Genomic DNA, 24,366 nt, shown 5'->3' on the forward strand with positions numbered 1-24,366 from the left:
ATATATATATATATATATATATATATATATATATGTATCAACTTAACTATTTAAGGCTGTAAAATCTTAGATTAGCCAAGTGCTGACTTCTATCAGTTTTTATAAAAAACATGGAGCAGAGAAGGAGTTGGAGGTGGTGCTGGCCTCTGGTTCTACAGTGGTACACTTGTGTGGAGAAGTCACCACTCAGTGTTATGCAAACAGGAGCCTGGAGGAAAATATTCCATGGCTTTACCCGCAGATGGCCATGTGCCGGTGAACAGAGGAAACCCTATATCTTTCCTATACTTCTGAGTACAAATTCCATCCAAAGACTTCTCACATTTTCTTTGCCACCAGCCTGGACCAGGCCACTGTTTTCTTCTTGTCTGGGTGATTGCAAGAGCCACATACTGGTATCCCAGTTTCCAACCTTACCTTGAACACTATTCTCCTCCAGGGGACCGGAATGATCTTTTGAAAACCGAAAGAGCATGCCATCCCCCTGTGCAACACTCTCCTACAGACTCACACCTCATGCAGAGCAAAGCCACGGAGGCTGACCTGATCCCACCCTCATGTTTCTCCTCTCCCCCTCATCCTTCTTCTTGTACTTCAGCCAGGAACATTTCCCACCTCAGGGCTCTTTGCACTGCCTCTTACACCTTCGGGAGCATCCTTCTTACAGCCAGTCACACTGAATTCCACATGCGTGTGGTCTTTGATGAAATGTCATACTCTGAGTCTGGCTGTTCTGAGGCTCTATTTACAATTACAGTACTCCTCGGCACTCTTAATTCCAATTCCCTGTGTAAATGTCTCCATACAAAAAAGGTCTGCTAGTACTTTTTTATTGAAGTATAGTTGATTTACAATACAATATTATATTAATTTCAAGTGTACTACATAGTGATTCAATATTTTTATAGATTATACTCCATTTAAAGTTATTATAAAATATTGGCTATATTCCCTGTGCTATACAATAGATCCTTGTAGCTTATTTATTTGTACCTCTTAATCCTCTACTCCTATTTTGCCCTTCCCCGCTCTCTCTTCCCTCTGGTAACCACTTGTTTTTCTTAGTAACTATGAATCCGTTTATTTTTTGTTATATTCGTTTGTTTTACTTTTTAGATTCCACACATATGTGAAGACACACAGTTTTTGTCTTTGTCTGACTTACTTCACTAAGTATAATACCTTCCAGGCCCATCCATGTTGTTGAAAATGACAATATTTCATTCTTTTTTATGGCTAGGTAATATTCCATTACACACACACACACACACACACACACACACACACGAGTTTGCTTCTATATCTTGGCTATTATAAATAATGCTGCTATGAAAATTAGGGTGCATAGTGGAATTGTTGGATCATATGGTAGTCCTATTTATATTTTTTGAGGAATCTCTGTACTGTTTTCTATAGTGGCTGCACCAATGTACATTCCCACCAACACTTCACAAGTATTCCCTTTTCTCCACACCTTCACCAACACTGATTTTTCTTGCTATGTGTCTCTAGCACTTAAAATGACATCTGGCACAAACAGATACTTAATAAATACTTTTCAATGAATAAACAAATGCAGAAAAGAGAGGATAAAATTGTTGGAATGATGTTATCAAGTAGCAAGAGGAATGGTGATGTTTCACAGCGGGATGCCTAATTTTAGGTAAGAACAAGGGAAAGAGGGAGGGGGTGAAGTATGTGCATATAGTCCATGGTTTTATTACCCAATTTGTTCAGGATGTTGATGTAAAAGTGGTATTTATTTATTCGGCCCCTTGAAGACCCTCCCAATATTTGGGACATGCTCTGGCAACATCAAGAAATAGAATATAAAGTGTGAAAATAATACATGGGCCTGTTGAGACTTTGCTGTGCTCAGGCCATTGGGTCTTTGACTCAGTGCATGAGAGGGACATTTTACCATGGATCATTGTGTGCAGGGGCCAGTCGAGGCCTGGGTTCACTGCTTTAGCCTAGGCAGGAGACCGCATGCCCTAAGACACATGGGTGAATGACCTTGATTGATGGTTACAGATTTGCCCAAAGACAGGTGATTGTTTTTTAGTTGTAAATAACATATTCAAACAAAAGTGTGTAAGGGGTGAGCTTCAGGCCTTGTTGGAAGTTAGAGTTAGAGGCCTCTGCAGAGACATAGTCAAGAGGGCCTTAGTTAATGTAAGCCTGTGGGCGACTTCCACAAATGCTAGCTTTGCAGGCAACACCATGGCAGCGCTTGGGTCTCTGTGAGATGTGACTACTGGCAACTGAGCAGGATGAGGCCTTGACCACACTGGGTCTACAGATGTAGAGAACTCAGAATTCAAGCTACTAAACTTCCCATGCAGAGGCAGCCTTACTCAGGCAGGCTTGTCACAGGTGAAGGTTAGGCTGTAGACAAAGTGTATTTTCTTCTAGCAGCCTCATCCATTTTAAGAAGAAGAAAAATTTATCCTGTTTTCAAACTCAAAGGCACCAAGTAAAGTCTTCTGTGCACTTATTACTTCTCAGCCTATGTAAGCAGCTGAAGACCAGCCAACTCAAACTCCATCTGGTGGTTACACCAAAGAGGGAAATAGGAGGGGCTAAATGGGATCCCTGTGACCTGTCCACGGGCCCAAATGGCACCCTCTACTTAGACCGCATGTTTCCCAGTTATTTCTGGGTTGCTTAATCACATGGGGTGATGGGGAGAAACAGTCCTTAGTAGGCAGGTATCCTAGCCCTAGACTATTCCATGGCAATCCCCTAGACAAATTTCTAGCAAGAGTCCCATGACACAGCACTCTTGTCCCAAAGCAAGTCTTCATGCTTTGTTAATAATTCAGAAAGAAACCTGCCTTGAAGTAGAGGTGACAGTTAGCTGGTCTTGAAGATATTAGAGAAAGAGGCAACTCAAACAAAACCTGCTGTCACTTTGCATATTTATCAATATTCAGATAAAACATTGAGACCAACGTCTCTGTTGTAGAAAGGAGATGGCAGGTAGGCATGTCAGCCTCCCAGGGAGAGTAAGTTCTGGGGCCAGCATTAACCACGTGCTGAGTCTTTGCTACACAGCTTCTCAGATTCCTGCAGCTTTGTATCAAAAAGTACTGTTAGGTAAGGAAGTAACAGAAGGTGTTCTATTGAATCTACCAGATTCGAAACATAATTTAATATCAATTCAATCTTCCTCTGGTAATTAATATAAATGAACTTATCCTTCCACTCAAAGTGGACCGCTGAATCTGTCACCCCAAACCCTGCCTGCTGAGCAAATTTACCACTGGGTAGGGTTGAAAGTCTGTGGCAGGTGCTGGCCTAGTTGCTGTCTGCAGCACTGGGGACCAAGCTCCAGGCCAGCTTGTCCTCTGCTGACAGCTGCAGGGCCTCCCCAGGAGGCCACGGGGGGGCACACATGAAGAGCAAAGCCATGGGAGCAGGTACCCAGAGTCTAAACAACCTCCTCGTGCAGCAGGACTTTCTATATGCCTTTAACAATTTTTATATGGTCTGCAGCTATGCAATTCCTATTATACAGCTTGTTGTTTCAAGTCACATCAATTTCCTTAAGACAGCTTGGGTTCTGAAATGTTTTGGCATTCCATGGTCAGTCTCTATTATGGCCTGAGTAACAAGGTAAAAGCTGCTTTTTAATGAGAGAACATCTGTCAGCATAGAAAGCCAGAGCCTTACTCCAAAAAGCCTTGTTGTCTGCACTTTCTTTCTCCTTCTGGCATTTTTCAGAGACCCCTACACAGTATTTCTGCCCGCCCCAGACACCACTAATCCACTCAGTGCTGCTGGGTCCTCAGGCCCAAGTGCCAGGGCATTTTCCAGCCCCCTGGGCTTGCTGTGGAGAGCTTTCATGCCTCTGCTCTTTCCCAGTCAAAACTGCCAGGCTTGAGGCTTACAAGGTAAAATGGGCCAGAGCAGCACATCCCAAACCCCACCAAGGGCTGTGTGTCTTTATATTTTGCAGAGGGTACCTGTGCATCTTTATATTTTGCCTCTCATTTGATTAGAGTTAATATCCTAACACTCCCCTGCCTACAGTATCTCCACAGACTTTACCAGTATGGCAGGTTCTGAACGTTCGCAGGCCTTATTTCTCACCTCTTATTAAAGTATCTGAGTGCTTATTACTTCCTATTCTCTGGGTCAATGTCATCAAAGTAATTAACCAGCAAGAAATTATATAGGACGTCATCAAGCTGATCAAGATCCCTCTGGCCCATAGTTTAGCAAGAGCAAGAGACGGGACACTGACTTGAAACAAGACAATAAAGATGTTCTGCTGCCTATGCCATTGCAAATTGTCTCTGAATTCCCTTCCTGTTAAGAATTTCCAGGACAATAGCTATGTCTAGTGTCAGAGGCTAAGTTGATTTTCTACAGGAAATGGGGACGTGGTAGAATTAGTCTTCAGTGTAACAATAATTCCTGGAAATTCCCCAGGGATGTAGTCATGCTCCGGGTTCATATGTGGATGTGCAGAGGGTTCATCTGAGGGACTTCCATTTGACTTTTCTTACCACAACAACCTTTACTACATGGAACTGAGAAAAAAACCACACTGTGGACCCACGGTCCAACTGGAACCCATTCTTAGACAGAAGAGGTCAAGGCCCTATTCTAACCAGTGACATTGTGTCCTTGCAGGTATCTGGAAGTCAGCATAAGTTGATGTGAAGCAGAACTTTAATAGATTGACAATTACTTTTACTTCAAGAGGTATTATTATCATTTGTTAGGGAACAATTGACCAAAACCACTTGCCCTGGCCAGGCACAATAATGATGTTTGCATAAGTTATAGCACAACAGGAGGTCCCGATAAGAAACACGGAACGAACAAGCTACCACCCGTCCAGTTGGAGGAATTCAGGAGGGGCCAAAAAGAAGAAGGAGACGCCAGCCCATAATATGTCCTGCCAACCTCCCAGAGACCTTCGCACTGGAATCCATCTTGGCTGAGAGATGCACGCACCACCAGGAAGGACCCTGAGTCAGGCAAAATATGGACACGAGGAAAATGATTGGCCAGAGATCACCCGGAAACTAACCCCATCACCATAAAGCCTGAGACTGTGAGCCACATGGAAGAGCAGTCCTCCTGGGTTCCCTTACCCTTCTGCTCTCTGCCCACACACTCTTTCCCAATAAAGACTTTTGCTTTGTCAGTACATGTGTCTCCTCAGACAATTCAGTTACAAGAGCCTACTCTAAGGCCCTGGAAGGGGTCCCCTTCCAGTAACAATTTTGCTGTTGCCACAGATCTAGGGTTGCCAGATAAAATACAGAATGACCATTTACATTTCATTTTCAGATAAACACAAAGTTTTTAGTTAAGTGTTGCATGAAACATACTTATATTTAAAAGTGTGTTGTTTATCTGAAATTCAAATTTTACTGGACACCCTGTGCTCTTTTCCCTTAAATCTGACAACCCTGAACAAACCTCTGTTGTTGTGAAAACTCTGATTAACAATGTGGATTATTTTGGTAAATTTTCCTACCTTGTCTCTGATGGTTCAGTGTGGACCCTGGGCCTTCACTGTCTTGGGTTCCTAATATGGCCATCATGATCATGGAATCAAATCCCTTTGCAGGATGCAGAGGAGTTCTTTCTGTCTGAGGCCTCCATGACACACAGTGTGTGACTCTGTGCTGATATATTTGCTTGGGCTCTTGTGTGTGCTATTGACCTAAAGCGAAGAGACTGACAGTAATTCTTCCAGCAAAAGTAGCTTTATTTGAGATAAGAAAGAATTGCAATTCAGGGTCTGCAACACCACAAGGAGAGGAGAACTCTTTTTTTTTTTTTTTTTTTTTGCAGTACGTGGGCCTCTCACTGTTGTGGACTCTCCCGTTGCTGAGCACAGGCTCCGGACGACCATGGCTCACGGGACCAGCCGCTCTACGGCGTGTGGGATCTTTCAAGACCGGGGCACGAACCCGTGTCCCCTGCATCGGCAGGTGGACTCTCAACTACTGTGCCACCAGGGAAGCCCAAGAACTCTTTTAAAGAGGGGAGGAGGGAGGTGGGAGGGCTGTGGTCAATAGAGTCCACTGGAAGAAGTGAGAGTTCCAAGTAGAGAGGCTTCTCATTGGCTGGGTTGTGACTGTCTCTTGTCCATGCTGTTGCCAGGCAGTAAGACAAGTCTCTCTTTTTCATGCTGGGCTCTGCTGTCATCATGAGGCATGAGAGATTTCCCTTCTGACCCCCGACTCCATTTCAACTCATGTTTCTGTTTTTTAATTTGTACAGTGCCTACCTACAATTTCTAGTGAATTCACACAGTATGAGGCCACCCTTAGCAATGGAGGCTGGGAGCTGGTATCTAAAAGTTGCATCTTTTCAACCCTTGAGTGCAAAACTTCTGTATCCCCGTGAGATGAAGCCTCAGTTCTCAGTGGTGACAATTGTGTCATGCACGTCTGTGTGGCTTTCCCTCATTCCATGCTTCATTCTCCCCTCTCCCCTTCTCTTGCCTTTGGGCGGGTGTTAGTCCTGAAATGAACTCTGCACTAAAGCCCTGTTCACAGACTCTGCTTTTTGAGTAAAGACAAAACCTTGGTGAAAACACCTTACAAGCCGCTCATGGGCTTGTTCCCCTGCTACATCCACCTGTGACTTCTTCAAAGCCACTTGGAGATGAGGGACTTCTTCTAAGTTGTCATGAGAGCCTTTGGGTTTTCCTCAAGCTGCCTCAGGTGCCTGTTCAGAATTTTCCATTTCTCTTTTTCTCTATGTATGCTGCTTTTTTCTCCTCAGCAACTAAATATCACAGCTATTTGAGCTACTGTCACCTTGACCTCCACCTGCTTTTCATCTCATGCTATTACAGTGATAATTAGAATGAAATATGCTCATCACATGGCATAAATCACCCACTTTGCATCCTCCCACACAGAGATTATGCTTCATTTTGTATAAGGTTTCCTTATATAAGCCTTTTATTATACATGATTATATATATGTGCAATCCAATCCCAGAATTTTATTTCCAGTGTCCATATCCTGGGCTCCAATCTAATACCAATAATTATATTTGTGAGAGGTTTGATAAAAAACAGACAGTACATGTAAAACACAGTAATTCCAGGAGGATTTGCATGTATAGTGAATTCTTGCAAAGACTGGAATATAGTGGAACACAAGTGGTCATGCAACAACTTAGAACTGGTAGTGGCCAAGCTGTCATGGTACTTGAACCCAAAGACACGATGGGATGGAGTGGTTACTGGAACCAGCGGGAAAGACAGTGTTCTTGTTAATTTTATATGTAACTTGTCCAGGCCATGGTGCCCAGTTTTTGTTCCAACACCAGTCTAGATGTCATTGCAAAGGTGTCCTTTCGCTGAGGTTAACATTTAAATCAGTAAACTGTGAGTAAAACAGATGACCCTCCATAATGTGAATAAGCTTCTTCCAATCAGTAAAGTCTTAAGTGAAAAATGGCCATCCTGTGAGGAGGAAGGGAATCTGTCTCCAGATGGCCTTCAGATATGAGGATGCAACATCAGTGCTTCACTTAGTGTCCAGCTGGCCCACAGCCCTGCAGATCTTAGACTCACCAGCCTCCACATCATGTGAGCCAGTTCCTTAAAATCTTTCTCTGTCTTCTCTCATTCACAGATATAAAAGATATAGATATAGTACATATAGATATACATACAGTACATTCCTATTGGTTCTGGTCTCTGGAGAACCTGACTAAAGCAATCGTGTTCACTTCATCAGCTCATGAAGAAGAGCAGTGGCCTTCAGTGAAGTGACTCAGCATGCCTGAGCTGACTATTCAGGGAGGAAGTCCAGGGAATAAATACCCACACTATCTCTATTCCCTCTTTGAATTCCTCGTAGGGCTCCTCATTGGCTAAACCCAATGAAAAAGAAATCTGACTCAATCTTTTTGGCTCAGTCCCACAGGGTGAACAGTGGGGAGAAAGGGAAGAAGGGACCAGCAGGGGTGCATCTATGACAGCAGCAGCATCACTTCTTTTCCATTCTGCACTTGCTTCACCCCTGTGTTTCCTGGAAGAGAGCAGCATCCCTGCAGCAGGAGTCCTCTTCTCCTTTGTGCCTGCATATGCTTATGATGCAAAGCTGAAACATCAGCACAGCTATTACAATACTAATGGTGTTATTTTGAACTCCCTGGTCAATAAGCCTGGTTTATTTCTCAATATATTCACAACTTTCGTAGAAAAATGGGTCCTATTAATAATAATAATAATAATAATAATAATAGCAAGATATTGGTCATTCCATTACTCTATTCAAAAGTTATTTATTTAATTGTTCAACAACTCTACATGTTTGCATTCTTCCCATTTGGCTGATGATAACTTGAGGTGCAGTGATGATTTCCCTTGAATATTGATTAGAATCCATTACTTTCTAATTCTAAACCCACACTTTTGCCAGGATACAGCACTCCCTCAATTTAGAACACAAAAGCAAACGTTACAGCAAGGAAATAAAATAAAGCGTACTTAGAAATTACATCATTTATTGAGATTTCTAAATTGAATCAAGTGCATTCTACTATGTTCCTTTAAATAAAAGCTTCCAACAAATATGACCTATATTTTACATACAGATAATAGTAATAACACTCTGATGAGCTGTGAGTTTAAGACAGAATTGGGTCTATGTTGATGCTGTGTCCACATTAAATTTAAATTCCAGTGGAAGACTCTTGATCCATTTATTATCTTCACATACCATTTTTTAGAAGGAAAACACTGATTAACATTCCAAGGAAGCATGAAAACCAAAGTGATGTGCTGAGCTCAGTGCAAAATGACAAAACAGGAAAATGATTTTACTTGGGGGCCTGACATTTTTTCCATAAATTGCTCTCCATCTGATACTTCCTTCATTTGGGGTCAATAAAACAAGCTGATTTTCCTGAAGCAAAGCAATTGCACAGGACCAAGACACATCCTGGATTTCTGATTATTTCTTTAAACTGATTTCCCTGATCATCTGAATGCTTTGGCTAAGTCCCCAAGAGGTGAGTGGCAGAGACCAGATGGCAACACCATGAGATAATCAAGGGACACAAGTCTTGGGAAGGAGTCCAAGGGAATGAGGCCAGAAACAGGACAAATTCCAAACTACAGGGTACTGGGGTGCCATTATCCCAAATTATATTTAGGTCCTTGGTTCAGAGAAGATCTCTGAATGCTGAGGTCTTTCATAAAAACATCCAATCTGTTTATTTGCCCTTATAGCTTCCATGAAACAAGGCAGAACCAGGCATATATGTCGGCTTCCTTGGAGAGATGAGTGTGAGACCACGATGGGAAATAAGAGGGTGTCTAAGCTCCTAAATCTCCCTCCTCAGTGCCCATATGGAGTCCTGAGTTTGCTGTTTCAAATACCTAAAATAAGGGACCCTTCGAATGAAAAGAATCATGAGGAAGGTGAATGCAGGGGCTCTTTCCAAGACATTCTCACCCCTCTCCCCTCCTCCAGAAAAAAATAAAAGGGAGCATGAGTCCTGATATGATGAACAGGGAGAGCTCTTTAATTTTTAATATGTAATTTAATGCCTTGTTAGGATCCAAAAATATAATTTAGCTGATGAGACCTAGAATTCAAACTGCCCTACAGAAACAAATCATAAATCACAGAATAGCAGGACAGGAAAATTGATTAATCAATCTGTTGTTGAAAACAGCAAAGAAGCTCCCTCAAAAAAAGCCCCTAAAGTTCCAATGAAACAAAAAGTGTGATTCATGTATTATGTTCACTCAGTCAATTTGAAGAAAGGAAAGGACTGACTGCCTTCTAGACAAATGAAGAAGCTTGAGAAGACAGTAGAAGCAAAATGCAAAGACCCTTCAAAGGATGGACTTCACTATTTCCTGGTCAATCTAAATGCTGGCCATGACTAGAGAAACCTTTCTCAGTGAAGTGGGGAGAAAGTCTAAGATCAAAAACGCCACTGCTTACACCTTTGGCTTCCAAGGTGAGTATAACTGAAAAGGATGTACCAGGCATGACCCCATCTTTCTTCCAGGTGAGGGACTCATTGTGCATCTTGATGTCCATTGTTTGATATTCTTGTCATTATTACTTGATCTTATTTCTTATTTCTCAAATGCCACATGAGTTGTTCAAAATATCTTGTTATAAGTCTTCTTTGATTTTAATTACAACATTGAGAAAAGAGCAGGGGCCACCCTTTAAAACTGCATAACTTTTTCTAGAAGCAGATTCTGTGGGAATACACCATTGCCATTTAGCCAGTTATATTCAGGCCTTTGGAGTTTGGGGTTTTATAACTCAAGATGGTTATCTATTTTTTCTGGACCCAGTTGCTTGCAGCTGTTTTCTAGAATACTGGCATTCAAGGATGAACAAGGCAAGTCAGAACATTAGTGATATTGATAAAACTACCTCAATAAAGTGATCTATCTTTTTAAAAAGTCCTGTTGCATTAACAATATCATAAGTTAAGTGGTCACACGGCTAGCATTGCTGTTGCTAGTACTCTACAGTGACAGTTGACTAACAGCCTCACACCAAGCCCCTTGTTTAACGATGGAGGATGGATTCCCAGGATGCAGCCCATGAATCCTCTCTGTGTCAGTTGTCACATGTTGTTAAAATAATGCTGCATTTAATCAACTGAAACTGACACCAGCAAGTAAAGAGAGTTGCAACCTCCCAATCATAAGATGGATCAGAGCAGAAAGAGAGGTTTCTCAGCAGCATGCCAGGATGCATGGCATCAAAGAACAATTGTGAAGAACGAAGAACATAGGGTGCTGGGAGATGGGGGGAGCTGCTGACGTACAGCAGGGGTGATGCTTACATTATAAACAGCGTCTATTGGGGCCTTGATTGCAGCCTCGCCTTTCATCTGGGGAAACCGAGTCGCAAAGTAGGTGGTGAGTTACAGTGGTGTTCATTCCTTTGCACATGTCCCTCCTGGAGGAGGGTCTCTGCACTTTTCATTATGCAGCCTGGTCTTGTTTCTTCTCATTATATTTTTTCTGTGAGATTTACTGCCATTTCGCTTGTCAGCCCTGGATCCTGTTATTCAAGTGCAGAAGAAATGAGAATGATTTCCTTCCATACCCTTAACTCAAGGTCTTGGTGCATTTGTTTAGGCTACAGTATGTAATCAGCTAAATATTCTCTCCTGAAATGGAGCAACAACCTGAATTTTAACCCATTTGTCAAGTGTCATGGATTCTTAAAAGGCTATATTTAGTGTGCAAGCCTGCTAACCTTCTCACCAGAATATGACAGTGGAGAGAAGCAAATGTGATATAGAAAACCCTAAGGGAGTGCCAGAAAGTGTCCAGAAGTTTCCTAAATGTGGAGGGAAACAACTTAGGGTTTGCAGTCATTTTAATGTCATTACAGGGCATCACAGCTGTTGAGATGCACTTATGACGAGCATCTGATGGGGGTGAAGTGTCACACTGCTATGTTTCTCCCCCTCGCCTGACAGAGAGCATAACCTTCAAGATAACACTTGCCCTACAGAGAGCAGATGGGATTCGGGTAACTGAGATCTCCTGAAGTGACGTCAAGGGCAGCTATCAGCCAAAACACATTCCTGTTGATAGTACCCGGCTCCTGCTTCACCATTTCTTGCACAGAAAAATACAGTTGTCTCCTTTCTTTTTATGTTTTGCCTTCAAACAAAAGTTCCTAGATTTCCCTCCTTCTGTTGTAATGACTTGCAGTTCCTCATTACCTTGAGGAGAAGAGTAAAAATACTTCCCGGCTCAATATTTTATTTAGAGGTTACTATTAATTTAACACACTATTTTTGTTTAACTCTTGAAATTACCTTGAAAGATAATAGGTAAGTTATTACTCTTTCCCACATGAAAAACCTATGTTCAGGGGTATATAGTATTTTACTTAACACTGGATGTATAGTTGATAAGTAATATGTGCTTTTTAAATTGTGTGTGTTACAGGAGGATGATGGCAGAAGAGTAAGTCACGGAGATCACCTTCCTCCCCACAGATACGTCAGAAATACATCTACATGTGGAACAACTCCAACAGAATACCGACTGAAGGTTGGCAGAAGACCTCAGACCTCCCAAAAGGCAAGAAACTCCCCACGTACCTGGGTAGGGCAAAAGGAAAAAGAATAAACAGAGACAAAAGAATAGGGATGGGACCTGAACCAGTGGGAGGGAACTGTGAAGGAGGAAAGGTTTCCACACACTAGGAAGCCCCTTCGTGGGCGGAGACTGCGGGTGGTGGAAGGGGAAAGCTTCAGAGCCGCAGAGGAGAGCACAGTAACAGAGGTGCAGAGGGCAAAGCAGAGAGATTCCTGCACAGAAGATCGGTGCCGACCAGCACTCGCCAGCCTGAGACGTTTGTCTGCTCACCTGCCGAGCTGAGGTTCGGGCTTCGGTCAGAGCACAGGGAAAGGACTGGGGTTGGCAGCGTTAACACAGCCTGCAGGGGGTTAGTGCACCGCAGCTACCCGGGAGGGAGTCCAGGGAAAAATCTGGACCTGCGGAAGAGGCAAGAGACTTTTTCTTCCCTCTTTGTTTCCTGGTGCACAAGGAGAGGGGATTAAGAACGCTGCTTAAAGGAGCCCCAGATACGGGCGTGAGCCACGGCTAAAAGCGCAGACCCCAGAGACGGGCATGAAATGCTAAAGCTGCTGCTATCACCACCAAGAAGCCTGTGTGTGATCACAGGTCACTATCCACACCCGCCTTCCGGGGAGCCTGTGCATCCCGCCACTGCCAGGGGCCAGGGATCCAGGGACAACTTCCCCGGGAGAACGCACAGCACCCCTCAGGCTGGTGCAACGTTATGCCGGCCTCTGCCGCCACAGGCTTGCCCCGCACTCCGTGCCCCTCCCTCCCCCCAGCCTGAGTGAGCCAGAGCCCCTGAAGCAGCTGCTCCTTTAACCCCTTCCTGTCTGAGGGAAGAATAGATGCCCTCCGGCGACCTACACACAGAGACGGGGCTAAATCCAAAGCTGAGTCCTGGGAGCTGTGAGAACAAAGAGAAAGGGAAATCTCTCCCAGCAGCCTCAGAAGCAGCAGATTAAAGCTCCACAATCAACTTGATGTACCCTGCATCTGTGGAATACATGAATAGACAACGAATCATCCCAAATTGAGGAGGTGGACTTTCAGAGCAAGATTTATTATTTTTTCCCCTTTTCCTCTTTTTGTGAGTGTGTATGTTTATGCTTCTGTGTGAGATATTGTCTGTATAGCTTTGCTTCCACCATTTGTCCTAGGGTTCTATCCATCCGGTTTTTTTTTTTTTAATTATTATTTTTTTATTTTAATAACTTTATTTTATCTTACTTTATTTTATTTTACTTTATATTCTTTCTTTCTTTCTTTCTTTCTTTCCTTCCTTCCCTCCTTCCTCCCTCTCTCCCTCCCTCCCTCCTTCCCTCCTTTCTTTCTTTCTTTCTTTCTTCCTATCTTTCTTTCTTTCTTTCTTTCTTTCTTTCTTTCTTTCTTTCTTTCTTTCTTTCTTTCTTCTACTTTTTCTCCCTTTTATTCTGAGCCGTGTGAAGGAAAGGCTTTTGGTGCTGCAGCCAGGAGTTAGTGCTGTGCCTCTGAGGTGGGAGAGCCAACTTCAGGACACTGATCCACAAGAGACCTCCCAGCTCCACATAATATCAAACGGCAAAAATCTCCCAGAGATCTCCATCTCAACACCAGCATGAGCTTCACTCAACGACCAGCAAGCTACAGTGCTGGATACCCTATGCCAAACAACTAGCAAGACCAGAACACAACCCCATCCATTAGCAGAGAGGCTGCCTAAAATCATAAGTCCACAGACACCCAAAAACACACCACCAGACGTGGATGTGCCCAAGAGAGAGACAAGATCCAGCCTCATCCACCAGAACACAGGCACTAGTTCCCTCCACCAGGAAGCCTACACAACCCACTGAACTTTAACCACTGGGGACAGACACCAAAAACAATGGGAACTATAATCCTGCAGCCTGCAAAAAGGAGACCCCAAACACAGTAAGATAAGCAAAATGAGAAGACAGAAAAACACACAGCAGATGAAGGAACAAGATAAAAACCCACCAGACCTAAACGAAAGAAGAGGAAATAGGCAGTCTACCTGAAAAGGAATTCAGAATAATGATAGTAAAGATGATCCAAAGTCTTGGAAATAGAATAGACAAAATGCAAGAAACAGTTAACAAGGACCTAAAAGAACTAAAGAGGAAACAAGCAATGATGAACAACACAATAAATGAAATTAAGAATACTCTAGATGGGATCAATAGCAGAATAACTGAGGCAGAAGAACAAATAAGTGACCTGGAAGATAAAATAGTGGAAATAACTACTGGAGAGCAGAATAAAGAAAAAAGAATGAAAAGAACTGAGGACAGTCTCAGAGACCTCTGGGACAACATTAAACACACCAACATTCGAATTATAGGGGTTCCAGAAGAAGAAGAGAAAAAGAAAGGGACAAGAAAATATTTGAATAGATTAGAGTTGAAAACTTCCCTAATATGGGAAAGGAAATAGTTAAGTCCAGGAAGCACAGAGAGTCCCATACAGGATAAATCCAAGGAGAAATACACAAAGACACATATTAATCAAACTGTCAAAAATTAAACACAAAGAAAGCATATTAAAAGCAGTAAGGGAAAAACAACAAATAACACACAAGGGATTCCCATAAGGTTAACAGCTGATCTTTCAGCAGAAATTCTGCAAGCCAGAAGGGAGTGGCAGGACATATTTAAAGTGATGTAGGAAAAAAACCTGCAACCAAGATTACTCTACCCAGCAAGGATATCATTTAGATTTGATGGTGAAATTAAAACATTTACAGACAAGCAAAAGCTGAGAGAGTTCAGCACGACCAAACCAGCTTTACAACAGATGCTAAAGGATCTTCTGTAGGCAAGAAACACAAGAGAAAGAAAAGACCTACAATGATGAACCCAAAACAATTAAGAAAATGGGAATAGGAACATACATATCGATAATTACCTTAAATGTAAATGGACGAAATGCTCCCACCAAAAGACACAGATTGGCTGAATGGATACAAAAACAAGACCCAAATATATGCTGTCTACAAGAGACCCACGTCAGACCTAGAGATGCGTACAGACCGAAAGCAAGGAGATGGAAAAAGATATTCCATGCAAATGGAAACCAAAAGAAAGTTGGAGTAGGAATTCTCATATCAGACAAAATAGACTTAAAAATAAAGACTATTACAAGAGAAAAAGAAAGACCCTACATAATGATCAAGGGATCAATCCAAGAAGAGGATATAACAATTGTAAATTTATGCACCCAACATAGGAGCACCTCAATACATAAGGCAAATACTAACAACCATAAGAGAGGAAATCAACAGTAACACAATAATAGTAGGGGACTCTAACACCCCACTTTCACCAATGGACAGATCATCCAAAATGAAAATAAATAAGGAAAAGCAAGCTTTAAATGATACATTAAACAAGATGGACTTAATTGATATTTATAGGACATTCTATACAAAAACAAGAGAATACACATTTTTCTCAAGTGCTCATGGATCATTCTCCAGGTTAGATCATATCTTGGGTCACAAATCAAGCCTTGGTAAATTTAAGAAAATTGAAATCATATCAAGTATCTTTTCCGACCACAACGCTATGAGACTAGATATCAATTACAGGAATATATCTGTAAAAAAAATACAAAAAAATGGAGGCTAAACAATACTCTACTTAATAACGAAGTGATCACTGAAAAAATCAAAGAGGAAATAAAAAAAAAATACCTAGAAACAACTGACAGTGGAAACATGATGAGCCAATACCTATAGGATACAGCAAAAGCAGTTCTACGAAGGAAGTTTACAGCAATACGATCCTACCTTAAGAAACAGGAAACATCTCAAAAAACAACCTAAACTTGCACCTAAAACAATTAGAGAAAGAACCAAGAATAACCCAAAGTTAGCAGAAGGAAATAAATCATAAAAATCAGATCAGAAATAAATGAAAGAGAAATGAAGCAAACGATAGCAAAGATCAATAAAACTAAAAGCTGGTTCTTTGAGAAAATAAACAAAATTGATAAATCATTAGCCAGTCTCATCAAGAAAAAAAGGGAGAAGACTCAAATCAATAGAATTAGAAATGAAAAAGGAGAAGTAACAACTGACACTGCAGTAATACAAAAGATCATGAGAGATTACTACAAGCAATGCTATGCCAATAAAATGGACAACCTGGAAGAAATGGACAAATTCTTAGAAATGCACAATGTACCGAGACTGAACCAGGAAGAAATAGAAAATATGAACAGACCAATCACAAGCACTGAAATTGAAACTGTGATCAAAAATCTTCCAACAAACAAAAGCACAGGACCAGATGGCTTCACAGGTGAATTCTATCAAACATTTAGAGAAGAGGTAACGCCTATCCTTCTCAAACTCTTCCAAAATATAGCAGAGGGAGGAACAATCTCAAACTCATTCTATGAGGCCACCATCACCCTGATATCAAAACCAGATCAGGATGTTACAAAGAAAGAAAACTACAGGCTAATATCACTGATGAACAGAGATGCAAAAATCCTCAACAAAGTACCAGCAAACAGAATCCAACAGCACATTAAAAGAATCGTACACCATGATCAAGTGGGGTTTTCTCCAGGAATGCAAGGCTTCTTCAATATACACAAATCCATCAATGTTATACACCATATTAACAAATTGAAGGAGAAAAAACATATGATCATCTCAATAGATGCAGAGAAAGCTTTCAACAAAATTCAACACCTATTTGTGATAGAAACCCTGCAGAAAGTAGGCATAGAGAGAACTTTCCTCAACATAATAAAGGTCATATATGACAAACCCACAGCCAACATCATCCTCAATAGTGAAAAACTGAAAGCATTTCCACTAAGATCAGGAACAAGACAAGGTTTCCCACTCTCACCACTCTTATTCAACATAGTTTTTGAAGTTTTAGCCACAGCAATAAGAGAAGAAAAGGAAATAAAAGGAATCCAAATTGGAAAAGAAGATGTAAAGTTGTCACTGTTTGCAGGTGACATGATACTATACACAGAGAATCCTAAAAATGCTACCAGAAAACTACTAGAGCTAATCAATGCATTTGGTAAAGTAGCAGGATACAAAATTAATGCACAGAAATCTCTGGCATTCCTATACACTAGTGATGAAAAGTCTGAAAGGGAAATCAAGAAAACACTCTCATTTACCATTGAAACAAAAAGAATAAAATATCTAAGAATAAACCTACCTAAGGAGACAAAAGACCTGAATGCAGAAAATAAGATGCTGATTAAAGAAATTAAAGATGATACAAACAGATGAAGAGATATATCATGTTCTTCGATTGGAAGAATCAACATTGTGAAAATGACTCTAGTACCTAAAGCAGTTTACAGATTCAATGCAATCCTTATCAAACTACCATTGGCATTTTTGACAGAACTAGAACCAAACATTTCACAATTTGTATGGGAACACAAAAGACCCCGAATAGCCAAAGCAATCTTGAGAAAGAAAAACGGAGCTAGAGGAATCAGGCTCCTTGACCTCAGACTATACTACAAAGCTACAGTAATCAAGACAGTATGGTACTGGCACAAAAACAGAAATATAGATCAATGGAACAGGATAGAAAGCTCAGAGATAAACCCACGCACATATGGTCACCTTATCTTTGATAAAGGAGGCAGGAATGTACAGTGGAGAAAAGACAGCCTCTTCAATAAGGCGTGCTGGGAAAACTGGAGAGGTACATGTAAAAGTATGAGATTAGATCACTCCCTAACACCGTACACAAAAAGAAGCTCAAAATGGATTAAAGACCTAAATGTAAGGTCGGAAACTATAAAACTCTTAGAGGAAAACAGGCAGAACACTCTATATCATAAATCACAGCAAGATCCTTTTTGACCCATTTCCCAGAGAAATGGAAAGAAAAACAAATATAAACAATTGGGACCTAATGAAACTTCAAAGCTTTTGCACAGCAAACGAAACCATAAACAAGACAAAAAGACAGCCATCAGAATGGAAGAAAATATCTGCAAATGCAACAACTAACAAAGGATTAATCTCCAAAATGTATAAGCAGCTCATGCAGCTCAATAACAAAAAAAACAAAAAACCCAATCCAAAAATGGGCAGAAGACCTAAATAGACATTTCTCCAAAGAAGATATACAGACTGCCAACAAACACATGAAAGAATACTCAACATCATTAATCGTTAGAGAAATGCAAATCAAAACTACAATGAGATATCATCTCACACCAGTCAGAATGGCCATCATCAAAATATCTGCAAACAATAAATGCTGGAGAGGGTGTGGAGAAAAGGGAACACTCTTGCACTGTTGGTGGGAATGTGAATTGGTACAGCCACTATGGAGAACAGTATGGAGGTTCCTTAAAAAACTACAAATAGAACTACCCTATGACCCAGCAATCCCAATACTGGGCGTATACCCTGAGAAAACCATAATTCATAAAGAGTCCTGTACCCAAATGTTCACTGCAGCTCTGTTTACAATAGCCCAGAGATGGAAACAACCTAAGTGTCCATCATTGGATGAATGGATAGAGAAGATGTGGCACATATATACAATATTTTACTCAGCCATAAAAAGAAATGAAATTGAGCTATTTGTCATGAGGTGGATGGACCTAGAGTCTGTCATACAGAGTGAAGTAAGTCAGAAAGAGACAAACAAATACCGTATGCTAACACATATATATGGAATTTAAGCAAAAAAAAATATCATGAAGAACCTAGGGGTAAGACAGGAATAAAGACACAGACCTACTAGAAAATGGACTTAAGGATATGGGGAGGGGGAAGTGTTAGCTGTGACAAAGCGAGAGAGTGGCATGGACACATATACACTACCAAACGTAAAATAGATAGCTAGTGTGAAGCAGCCGCATAGCACAGGGAGATCAGCTTGGTGCTTTGTGACCACCTAGAGAGGTGGGATAGGGAGGGTGGGAGGGAGGGAGACACAGAGGGAAGATATATGGGAACATATGTATATGTATAACCGATTCACTTTGTTATAAAGCAGAAACTAACTCACCATTGTAAAGCAATTATACTCCAATAAAGATGTAAAAACAATAAATAAATAAGTCATATATATGTATAAGTCATATATATATGTATACTATATATATATATATATATATATATATATACTATTAGTATATATATATACTAATAAAGCTCATTTATGGAAAGGCCTGGAGGAGGTGAGGGAAGTGTTACTGCCAGGGGAGATATGAGAGTGAGTTCAGGGTTCTGAGATGGGAGCATGAATCGTGTTTGGAAGGAGAAGCAAGGGGGTTATCTTGGCTGAACTTGAGCTTAGCGAGGCACTGGGAAGGGAGGTTAGACCACGAGGTCTTACAGATTTTGTAGGGCTTTGGTAATTACCCTGAGTATGACAGGAAGCCATTGAGGAGTTGTGGTCTGCAAATGGTTGTAATACAACTAGTTTTAAAGGATTACACTTAGTGCCATTTGAAAATAGACAGTAAAATTACATGGGTAAAATCAGAGACCATTTATCTGTTGACCCCAACAATCTGGTACAGGATGATGGTGACTTACACCAGGTGGCAGCAATGGCGGTGATAACTGATCAGCTTCTGGATATATGTTGAAGGTAGAACAGGAGGTATTTTATTAGTAGGAATAAATGGAGTATGTGAGAGACATAGGGAACTAAAGATGGCTCCTATGGGCAAGACTCCATGATTGGAATATGGCATTGCTATCAAATGAGATAGGGACATGGAAGGAGAAGGGATTTGGGGGTAGGGGGAAGAGCAGATGTTTAGCTTGGGACATGGTGAGTTTGAGGTACTTATCACCATCTGAATGGAAGTATCAAGGAAGCAGGTGGGTAAAAAAGACCAGAGTTCAAGGGCAAGATCAGCGCTTCAAACAGGATCATCGGCACATATTTAGATGCATACAAAGCCTAAGCATGTAGTCCAGGGATCGAACTCTTGGGTATTCCAACTCCTGGGAGACCCTGGGAGATGTGCAGATGCAAATAGTAAGTGGAAAAGTAACATGTCTTCAGCTAGGAAGAATCCCAGCAGAGCAGAGTGTCTTAGAAGAAAAGTAGGAGGGATATTCCAGAAGGATGGAGTGAACCACTGTGATAACCCTACTGACACTCAGTGGAGGGATATGAGGACCAGTCACTGGGCCCTCGGTTTGACAATGTGGAGGTCACTGGGGATCTGGCCGACAGGACCCTTTAGTTTGATTATCTAATTGATAATACCGAAAACAAACCAGAAAACCAAATTAAATCAAACGAAAATAAAGCAAAAACAAAAAGCAAAAGGTCTACAAATAATGAATATAATCGAGTATATATGAAAATTGAAGGTATTACAGCATTATATTTCATAACAAGGGAGTTAGCTAACAGAAGCTGCATCCAGGAAGGATTTCCATTTGTCCAAGTTGGTTCTCTCATCTTCTGTGTGTGGTTCCTTGCTTCCTTCTTTATGGTACTTTCACTCAGCTTTCCTAATCTCACCAAAGGCCAGTTCTGACTCCATTTAAAGACTGTAGTTTGTAGGGTGCACTCAGTGATCAAGGAGTTGCTAATGTTTTCCCACTGTCACATCACTATTGTATAAAAATGTATTCATCGAGACAGGTCTAGAAAAACATGCCCTGTTCTTGCTCCTGTTGTCCCCTCCAGGGAGAACCCCATATCTCACACAAGGTGCACCAGCCTCTCTTATTGGAAAAGTGGGTTACAATCCATCCCAGAATTCTGGTACATTGTTTTCTCTACACTTCTAACAGAAGTATCTTGTCATGACCTTGAACAGAAGTGAATCAAAATTACCTTTGTTTTTTTACAGTTTTCTCTCGGAACCCATCATTAAGGGGGCATATTGTATAGTGTGGTGGACAGTACGCCTCCTGGTCATTCTTACCTCCAGGTATTCATACCTGTGTATCCCTCTCCTGCAGAGAATAGAGTTGACCTGAGAAAGCCATAGGATATAGCAAAAATGACAATGCTTGATACCAAGATGTATTAGTTGCCCATTGTTGCATAACAAATCTCCCTAAAATACACATTTATTATCTCCTAGTTTCTGTGGGTCTGGACTCAAGAGGGGTTATCCAAGACCTATGGCTCTGGCTCTCTTAAGAGGCTGTAATCACCTTAAGGCTTGACTAAGGGTGGGTTTATTTCCAAACCCAACCCAGTGTTTGTTGACAGTATTCAGCTCTTCATCAGCTGTTTCTAAGGGTCTCAGTCTCTCCCTCTCTGTTGGCCAGAGGCTGCCCTTAGTTCTTAGTCCTGTGATCCACTCCACAAGGAGGCTCAGAGCACGGCCGCCTGCTCTATCCAAACAGGCAAGTGGGAAGGAGAAGGAGACGGAGAAGAAGATGATAGATAGATAGATAGATAGATAGATAGATAGATAGATAGATAGATAAGCAAAGGATGTACTTGAGCAAGACAAAGGTCAGGGTATTTTATAACCTAACTCAGAAGTGACATCACAACACTCTTACCATATCCTATTCACTAAAGCAAGTTGCAAGGTCCAACCCACGCATAGGAGAATGGATTGCAGTTGGTATAAATACTAGCATTGGGGATCACAAGAGCCATTGTGGAAGCTGAGTACTACCTGATTAGGTCATAGAGAACATTGCAGCTTCCAGCTTGCTCCCTAGGAGAGCATCACATAGCTCCATGGAGATGTCCATGTGGCAAGGGGCAAATTGCTGCATGAACTTGCCAGGCATGGAAGTGCAGTACCTTAGAGGTAGCCCTTCAGGCTCAGTCAAACCTTCAGATGACTACTGGCCCAGCCAACATCTACACTGAAACCTTCCGAGAGACACTGAGTCAGAACCAACCAGTTAAACTGATTCCCACAGAATCGGAGTGAGTAACTTGGAGGTCATTAGCTGTGTGGTGATTGATAACTAACACATGAAAACATTGTAATTTTTCCTCAAGGGGCCTCTCCATAGACGTTTCTGAGAGTGTCTGGATCAGAAATGCTTCCATAAATAATCCACCAACCAGATCTTTAAATATCATTTAGGGCCCTTCTTACTCCATGTGAAAAATTATGGAAAGACCTGATTTAAGTTATCATTACAAGCAACTGAGATTTGAGAACTGATTTTTTCAACTTAATTGAACTTTTTAACAATAAATGTTATGCAATTTAGAATCTTGTAAAAAATAAAACATTTTCTAGAAAATATCTAGCACTTTTTGCTAAAGTTGCACCATTTATGTTTTGAAGTTAATTGACTGAAATCTGACAGCATGTCAGAAATTTTGCTCAGTTTTAAGTTGGGGTATTGTGGGAAAAAGCAGAACTTTAGTTCTCTGCAGCAGTGTGCTGGTTTTTAGGGACTGGAAAAACCCTGGATCATTCCTTTGCTAAAGAGCTTACTTAATTAGCAGGTCACCAGAACAGGATAGGAGTGACTCTCAACATTAAAATTCAAAGGTGTCTCCAACTGCTCATCCTTTAAGAAATGATTTTCATTTTCATGCATGTTAGTGACCCCCTGGAGAGAGTGACAAAGGTGATCTGGGGTCTGGAACCTTCCTGAGGACCCCTCGCTCACTCCAAGTGCCCTGAGGTTCAATGCAATACACCTTGGGACCTCTGCTTGCCCACTGCCTTTCCCCTAAACATAGACATACAATTCCCACCCACCAATCCGTGAGACACACACACAGGCTCACACGTGCACACATGTGCACACAAACATACAAAGAGAATGAAGTCCTGTCTGGTCCTTTCAGCCTGCTTTGGTGATTTTTATTTACACACCATATTATAGCCTTTGCTTATTCCATTTAGAGAACATGCATATATCTTAACCTCACGGTACCAACAGACAGCTCTTCTTTCTTGAATGTCCCATTTATTTTATCATCTAACATCAAAGCTCTCCCTAAGGCATATACACACATTTTGGTGAGTTCATCAGAAGAAAATAAAAGTTAGTAATATTGACCCTCAGATTCAAATCCCCCTTATTCCCTAAAGTGGGAGAATAACTTTCTCACCTTTATTCACCTCAAGTTCGAGTTCTGCGCTGAATTCCTAGTTGGACTCTCCATAGCCATAACATTTCTGAAGATCTTCAGGGAAGTCAAGTGGTATAAAAATACTTCAGTAGCTGGCTCTCCAGTCTCTGATTTAACTTGTACTTAAATTTAGCTTCTTAAGTGTCTTCTTAAGGAAAAGCAGTTCAGCAGGAGGTGAGTAAAATTGAAGTGCCTATCCTCATTGGAATGTAAGATCATCTAGTCTCCATTTCTTTCCCAAAATCCTTCTTTTCCTTTCTCATGGGTCATAATTCTTTTTTAATCTGGATCCCCAAGGAAATCAGAGCAGACTTGGCCAGATGCCATATTCTCTTCTATGATAGATTTTGCTTTGATTTTCATCGCCATATTATAAATGAGAAAAGAAAGCATTTTTTGAACATGAAATCTATCCCTAGCTTATGCAACGCATCAGGTTGAATAACAGGCTTTATCCTTAGGGTCATTACAATCTGTTGGGAAGGTAAAAAATATCATCATCGTCATTGCTAACATTTGTTAGCTGGACACTGTTTTAAGTGCTTTGCTTATAATAACTTACTTAATCATTACAAAAATCTGAGGAAGCAGAGAGTATTATTATCCTCTTCTACAGATGTGGAGACTGAGGCATAAGAGGTTAAGTACCTTATCCAAGGTAACCAGGCTAGCAGGAGTCAGAACTGTGACAAGAATTTATGGGGTCTGGCTGCAGAACCCCGACTCTTAGCCATTATATTAAACTGCTTCTCCAAGAGCATTGAGGACTGTGCAATATCTCCACTGATCCTGAAAACAAGATTTTAGGGAAAGGCACACCAGTGTTCACTTGCCAGTGCACAGTTGGGGACGGATGAGGATTAATGCTCTCCACTAAATCTTTCTTTCCTAAACCTTCCCAGTAGCCAGTGGAGAGCAGGTCCTTGCTGTTATCTGAATTTTTCCCCTTTGCATGGCTTTGCTGAGGCCCTTCACAGGCAGCTCGCTCCGCCCCCAGCCCGTGGACCCACCTATGGTTGCAGCAGGCATAACTGCTCCACCTTCATGCATTTTCTCCCCACTCACAGGTGAGCACTGTCTCTTTTTCCCTTGCAGCAAATCTTTCTAACATCATTCAGATCAATTTGCTTTGAACTAATAAGTATTTTGACATAAGACAGGGTTGTATAGAAGACATTAAAATCAGGGTGGCTACGTTTAAGTTTAATCATCTATTTAATAGAACACTTTTCTAGGGTCATGGGAACTGT

The sequence above is a fragment of the Phocoena phocoena genome, chromosome 9 (assembly GCF_963924675.1).
Source record: "Phocoena phocoena chromosome 9, mPhoPho1.1, whole genome shotgun sequence".
Taxonomy (NCBI): domain Eukaryota; kingdom Metazoa; phylum Chordata; class Mammalia; order Artiodactyla; family Phocoenidae; genus Phocoena; species Phocoena phocoena.